This window comes from Cryptomeria japonica, chromosome 11 (genome assembly GCF_030272615.1).
Source record: "Cryptomeria japonica chromosome 11, Sugi_1.0, whole genome shotgun sequence".
In the NCBI taxonomy this organism is placed as follows: domain Eukaryota; kingdom Viridiplantae; phylum Streptophyta; class Pinopsida; order Cupressales; family Cupressaceae; genus Cryptomeria; species Cryptomeria japonica.
The window spans coordinates 485573433-485581413 of NC_081415.1; positions in this window are offsets into that span (position 1 = coordinate 485573433).

A 7981-nucleotide genomic window follows, 5' to 3' on the forward strand; every position below is an offset into this window, starting at 1 on the left:
CTACCAAAAGGAGTGAACTATGAAATTTGCATCTACACATGCATGAAATCAATTCCAGTTAAAGCTTTGACAATAAACTAACTTCTTGTAGCATATCCATTTAAGAACCTCTGCAATACGCTTCACCAACTCACTGCAATGTACTAACTATGGTAGATCCAATTAAGAACCTCTGCAAAATACTTCTCCAACTCACTTACCACTTCTATCCTTCACTCATGCTCAATTTCTCTTTCACAATATGTTCAATCATATCCTTCTGCTTTCACACACATTCACACCTCTCACACATATACAACCTAAAGAGATCCCCCATGTGTGTGTGTGTGTATGTATATGTATATATATATGTATGTGTCAATTTGAAAATATACATAAAGTTGGCTTCTAAGATAATTTTTAAAAGAATATTTTAATGATCAAGATACACGCAATACCAGTCTTCAAAATTGGCCAATCCAAAAATGAGCACATCCTCGAAGTACCAAAACAACACACTACCAGAATGCCACAATTACCGGAGCACAAAATGGAACAACCGGATCATAGCTAAGACCAAAAGTTTTGGGGTGCAATAATCATGATCCAACTTAGCATTACATGATTCAATACGTGAAAACCAAACCAACAAATGACTGTTACCAAAAATCAAAGAAACTGGAGGAAACCAAAGCATAAGAATATGCTCATCATAGCATATCTGAACATACAACTGAAGCATGACATCCAGAGGATAGCTTCTAAAGCACAAGACTAAATTTCACAACCAACACCAAAAACTCTCACATCCAGATACTCATGTCCTTATGATTCTAGAGCAATAATCATATCAAAAAACAGTGACAACAACAACAATAGTAATAGCAAGGATCTCCAATTTGTAACATATATACTTAGCTTCCATTGTGCTACAACTCAGCATATACAACATCTCCCATATCAATCCACATATATACAACATTTCACATATCGATCTAGAGCAATCGGGATCACCAGATTTGGCATCGATGACAACTCAGATAAGTAATTCCAACATGCTCCACATTATAAATAAGTTAAATTGGAAATCTCCACTTTTAGCAACACTATGGGATGCCTTTGCAAATTGGCCTTCTCTCTATCAACAGTCCTTTTTTTATATTTGGAAAAATATTCCTCTTATGATCATTTGGAGTCTTTGGTGGGAAAGGAATAGGAAAACATTCAAGAAAGAGCCTTCAAATTTATCCCCCATCTTACACAAGATTGAAGTGTCCATCTCTAAATTGTCGATGCATATGTTGCTAAATCCAAATTAGCTAGTTCTCCATTTTCCAACAATGACTCAAGGATCCTCCACTCTTGGGAACATATCAAACTCCCTTTTCAAGGTAGTCTACTCCAACCCCCCAAGTGCAAACTAGACAGAAAAATAACCTTGGGAAAGTTGGAGGTGAATGTGTAATCAAATATTACAAAGGTAAAAGCATTGTTGTAAGTACATTTAAATTCCTTGATAGAACAAATAACTCTGCAGAAGCCCATGCTTTGATTCAAGGAATCTTATTGACTAAAGCCCTCTCAATTACAAATATTCTAATTGAAGGAGACTCTTTCCTCATCATTAATGCATGTAGAAATAGAAATTTTCTCAATTAGAGCATCTAGTATGTTTTACGTCAGTCTCTTTTGGACAGTCTAGAGAGCTTCGAGTTGAGCCATTGCTACATGGAAGGTAATCAACTTTTAGATTGGTTGGTGAATAAAGGCTATGAATAGTCTAATCCTACTGTCAACTACTCACAAGACCACTTGCATCAATTTATTGATGTCTCTCTAATAATCCAAAGAGAAGCATTAACTTCTTGATTCCTAATTATTCTCTTTTTTTCTAGGTTTATTTCCTCATTTTTTTGTGTTGATTGTGCCCCACATTTCCCTCATGGCTAGTTGTGGGGTATTCGCTCAATTGTTAGTGAGCACATTAATGAGTTTTTTTGTGTTACTTCTAGCTCATTGTGCTCCACTTTGTTCTCTTCATGCCTCATCTTATGATGTCTTGTTTCCCTTAGGCTTCTGCCTTCCAACATTCATTTATCCTCAAGAATTGTTATGGATTGCACATTTTTGTGGGTTTGTAGAGTAGCTCTTTTGGTGAATTCACCAATCAAAGCTCATTTGTTCTACCAACCCCCGTATTTCTAGGTCATTATCTAAGCATAGAACAATTATGGGGATATCACCTTTGTAGTGTATTGTGGTTCACATTCCCTACATGGTGCTCCCAAAATTTGGCTAAAGAATATATTTATCATGGACTCTGCTTGTGTATAGCAAAGGCATTAAGGACATTGATTGGTGAAGTTGTGTTGTAGTCTTCTTTGTGCTTGCTATACCCTTCTTAGTTGGTATGATGTTAAACAACACAATCAAAAAATATGAATTACATAAGGATAATTCTATCTGGTGGATGCCACGCTTAAGGTGCCTCGGGTCTAGTTATGTCTTGGGATTTCCATTTCCTTCTATATAGTTGCCTATTTTTTTTTTTAATGAATTTAAAGCTCAAGCTACCCCTATTATAGTCAAGTTTTAGAATTTTCGTCGAATTTCCATAGATGTTCATATAGTCTCTTTTGAGGAAATATAAATGTAAGGTTGTTCAATCATATTAGATTATTATTACTTTCTATTGTAACTATTATCTTATTTTAATATATTAAGTATAGGCTTATGGCCTTTTAACCCACACCCCCCCCCCCCCCTTCCCCCCCCCCCCCAAAAAAAAAAGAAGTTTTCTGACACATGTAGAACATTTTACAACATGATATAGAGTCACCATACATGTGGGATTGATCACCAATATCAATATCATTTTAAAGAAATTCTATAAATTTTGTGTCCAAAGGTAAGGTTCATCTTATTTATCTTTCATGGATGAGAAGCATGTGCAACAAGATTAGACAATCAATGGTAATTGTGAGACTACAAGCATATTGAAGAATTGCATGACACTTGTGTTGAATATCCGAAATACTGAGAGGGAAGGGGTGAATCACTATTCCCTTGAACTTATTAAAACTTATAACTAACCAATCACATAACATAATTCTAATGTTGTAAATGGAATCAACATGTTGGGACCTATAAAATCTTGAGGCTTTAGGGATTTTGCTTTTTCATGAAAACATTTAGAAAATTAAACCTTTGTAGCACATTATTGTCATTCATATTGAATTTGCACCCTTGAACCTTTTTAGTTCAAGGTTCAAGGTTCAACCATTTCTCTTGCGTGAGTCGTGGCTTTGAAATGTTTTTTTTTTTTTACAAGCAAGTGTGAATGTGTTATGTCAATTTTGAACCATTTGCAAATCGGTTCAAGGTTCAAAATGTCCCTTTCTTTTGATTAAAGGTCTTTGCTTGTTTCCTTTTTCCACTTAAGTGGAAGGGTCTATGCGTCATTGAGAGGGGCCCCCTTCTAAGTCTAGGCCTGGGTGGGTTTTGATAAATTTTAATTTTTTCTAGGTCCTATGTCTTTTCCTATGTTTCTGGCAGTTTTTTGAACTTTTGCCTTACCGGCAAGACCTACCTCGATCGGTAGGACTCATCCTAATGAGGTCGCAAGCGGTGTGTATAGACTTATCGGGTATCGAGATGAGTGGTTTCATGCTATCTCGACCACCCCATGACATGGTACAAGTGGAGGAGGTAATACAGTGGTGGCATCGGCCATCAAAAATTAAGTTTTGAAGTTATCTCGATGACCCGATGGATAGTGCAAAGAAGTACAGAGCAAGGAAAGATGGCATCGACCATCGAGTTTGCATGTTTGGATAGATCCCAATGACCCGGTGGAAGGGCCCAGGTAGCCCATTTATCCCACATTGGCTGCAGGGAGGAGCATTTCAGTATTTATGTGCAAGGCCACATATATCCTAAATGTCAAAGCTTACGGGCTTTTCGCAAGTGGCAACTCAAAAGCGGTGGACCCCCTATGTGCATCTCAAAGTGCCCAAAATTTTATAGTAAAAGGGCAAGTCAAACAACGAGCAGGTTGAATGCAAATCCACGGCCATCTCTATACCACCATGTGAAGGTGATCGACTGTTAATGGACGTGACTTGGAGACTGATGAGGTGACAAACAAGTGGTGGACACATGGTGACACCATGGCATAGGATGTAGCCGCTCAAAGAGGCTAAGGGTCAAGCAGATCAAGAAAGATCAATGGTGATCAAGATGGATCTAAGGGTTGTCGCTATGTCGCGACATAAAAATGCTCACCAGATATCGCCTGCGACTTGGTGACAAACCACTAGTGGTGAACCATGGCCGGTAGTTAATGCAAGTGATTAAGGCAGGCGATTCATTTTGGCAATTAATGGAGGTCGTGTTAAGGTGTTAGAGTGGAGAGCCCGAAATGAATACCCTCGCGATAGGTGGTGCCCAATTGTAAACTTTGGAGTCAATCAAAGGGTGCCACGTGGAAGACAAGTGGCATATCATCAAGGTGTATATTGAGCAGACCATGGCTTTGATGGATCATTGAATGGACAGACCGAAGGCATCAGTTTCATTGACATGAAAGATGTCGATGAAACTAGGGTTTTGATAAAATATGAAAATGGGTAGCCGAAGAGGATGTTTGGCTGAAAGAGTGGTGGGTCTGGTAGTGCTGAGGTGGTGGATGGGGCTGTTCTCAGGTGGATCTCAGGAGAAAATTATGAGGTGCCACATAGTTGATGAGGTGGAAGTTCCACTGGTGTGCCATGTGGCAAGCAGGTGGTACGTCATCAAAATGAATGTTGGGCAGGCTTTGGCTGAGATGAACCTCTAAATGGTTTCACCGAAAGCTTAGTTCCATCGACAAGGGCACATCAAAGAAATATCAACTGATCTCATCGATAAAATAATAGCATCAATAAAACTATGCTTTTGATGAGATAAGAAAATAGCTAGCCAAAGAGGATGTTTGGCCGAAAGAATGATATTCGCCAGAGAGGAGAGTAGCCCAAGTGAATTAACCGATGGACAAGTCAAGAGGGATCTAATGCTTGGATGGTTTATTTGATGGTGGTCACCATGTTGTGATGGAAAGATTCTTGATGGCTAAGAGGCGTGACTTGGCGACTAAGCGGTGGGACCCGTAGGAAGAACAGTTCGGAGGAAGTAAAGAACAAGCAAGTTCAAAGAAGATCTACAGTTGTCACCATACCTCAAGATGGAGGTGCTCAAATGTTAATGGTCGCAACTTGGCAACTGATGAAGTGGCAGAATAGGTGGAGTCCAGAGTGACTCACGAGGAAACCAGGAGGTGACATGTGGTCAAGATCTATGAGGGTTAATTTTTGCCCGGATATGGATTTGTCAAATATCAATGGATGGCTCTCGATCTGAGAAATTTGATTTTCTAGTCAAGTGCAACCCACGGAAAGTATTTTTGGGATAGTGACCTTAGAATCTCAGGGTTTATTCTTCAGTTAGAAAGATTGGATTTTCTACAGGCCAAGTGCGGTAGCAGTTAAGTTTTTAACAGCCAAAGACCAGGTGGTGGGGCCTGTTTCTAAGCGAATTACTCAGGGAAGTTAAAAGGCATGTTAGTTTCCCATGATTGGGTAGCTTTCGCTATACCATGATGGAAACTAGTCCAAAATTTAAAGGTTGGGACTTGGTGACTAAAGGAAAAGTGCTCAGAGAGAAGGCCTTCTAATCCGTTGGCACCAAAGAATTTTAAATATTCAAAAGAAATATCGATAGAGCTATGCAAGTTGCATCTGACATTGCTCCAAGATGAAAATGGGTTGGTGAGAGGTATCCAGGAGATCTGCAGGGAGATATGCGAAGAACATAATGGTGTGTTATTGTGTGTTTTCTTAGATAAGAGCTCATCAATGCTTTGGCACAAGATGATCCACCGCCATTATGAAGCTGACGTTGATTGTATCCAATTTTGGGTAATAGGAATTTACCCTTTTGACCATTTTCCAAGTGAATGCCAAGTGAATTAATGAAGCACGCATCCCAGAAGGAATGTTAGATTTCTCCCTCAACTGCAATGGCACAAAAATATAACTTTTGTAATAAATGATTGTTAGGGTAATATTTTTCTTCTAGGTTGTTTGAAGCTTGTTGCATCCTGATTTCTATAAAAGGATACCAAGGCTACCTAGAAAAGGGGACACAAATTTTTGTAGCTAAACTCTAGCAAAATTAATATAGGCCTTTGTCTTAGAAATTTATGAGTCAAATATGAAGTACTTGTAACCTTCTGACAGAGGAATGAAATATACAGTCCAGAGAATTAAAATCCAGATTTGCATTGTCTCTATGTCACTGTACTGGTGTTTATTTCATTTAAGTAATCAAGGATTGCTTATTTGAATGATTTGTTAGGCATCTAATGAAGTGTTGGCATTATGAGAATCGGTATGAGGACATAATGACATTGTATGTTGTCATTGATGTCAATATGTTGCAAAGGTGTGAACCAGCATTTGTGCCAAAGTGAAGCGGTGTGCTTGTTCAAGATGAACTAACATATGGTTATGGGAATCGGCATATGGAAGCACTGTATGACTACCGGTTGGTAGTCTCAACTTTAGGGTTTCTGGTTGAAGTGCTTCAAGCCTGTGTGGCTCAATCAGTGACTTTGTGCGATGAGGTAGCATGATAACAAAGAACAAGATCGTGTTGCCACGTAAGCCTTGTGTGCATGAAGGATCGTGCATGAATAAGATCTTGCCTATCTACCTCAAGAATATGAGAAGACTGTAAAATGACAATAATGTGTGATGGGTTATCAGCAGCCATAGAAACGGTGGAAAATGAACGATGGAGATTAATGTAGTATGCTCAATAGTCAGGATTGAACCGTTTGAATTCCTTAACCTATTAGGTTTAGGGTTTAGGGTTTAGGGTTCCGACCTAACTGTTTTCTATAAGGTTGATGTTGTGACTCTTTCTAGGTTTGTTGGCAAAAGTTGTGTGTAAGTATCCAAGAGAAAGGATATGTGTTTCTTGCCAGACCAAAAGGAGAGAAGTGATACCTGCAGAGTGTAAGTGAAGAAGGAGAAGAGGAGCTTAAGTGGATCTACATTGGCATTGAGTGTTGTTACCAGATCATAGTAATACCTATTGATCTCTAACCACCTCAACAGTTGGAAAATCCCTTAACAGGGTAGCCTTAACCAGCTTGTTGTAAATCCTTTAACAGGGTAACTCTAAGCTACTGAGTTTGAAGTCCTTTAGCTATTGAGTTCTTGAAATCCTCTAGCAAGGTAACCTTTAATAAGGTTTAACCCTTAATCGGGTATTGTAGCCATCCCTTAACCGGGTGATCTCTAATAGGATCGGTTCCTAGTAGAACCTATTCTAATGTCTCTAACCGGACAAGGCTCCTAATAGAGCGGACTTCCAAAGAGTTCAAAAATAGATTGTGGGTATTCATCCCCACTGTGGTTTTTCCCAGTTGGGTTTCCACGTGAAAAATATGTGTGTCATGTGTGATGTTTTTATCTTGTGATGCTTTGCTATTGTTTGTCAAGCATATGATGGTTCTGTGTCTCTAATAGGATCGGTTCCTAGCAGAACCTATTCTAGTGTCTCTAACCGGACAAGGCTCCTAATAGAGCGGACTTCCAAAGAGTTCAAAAATAGATTGTGGGTATTCATCCCCATCGTGGTTTTTCCTAGTTGGATTTCCACGTGAAAAATATGTGTGTCATGTGTGATGTTTTTATCTTGTGATGCTTTGCTATTGTTTGTCAAGCATATGATGGTTCTATATTTTATGCCTGTCAATAAAAAATGTTGAACTAGCTGCTATTATGATCTGATGATAGATTACCTGTTTATGCATAAGGATGAACTGGTAGTTTAGTCTCAAGTTGAGTGAAAGGCTAAATGAGTAACTGGTTAATGCTTGCCTCAGACATTCTTAGCTTTATTGGTTGCACTCTGTTTCAAACCGGTGTCACTGTCTGCTAGTCTTCTGAAGTGTTTG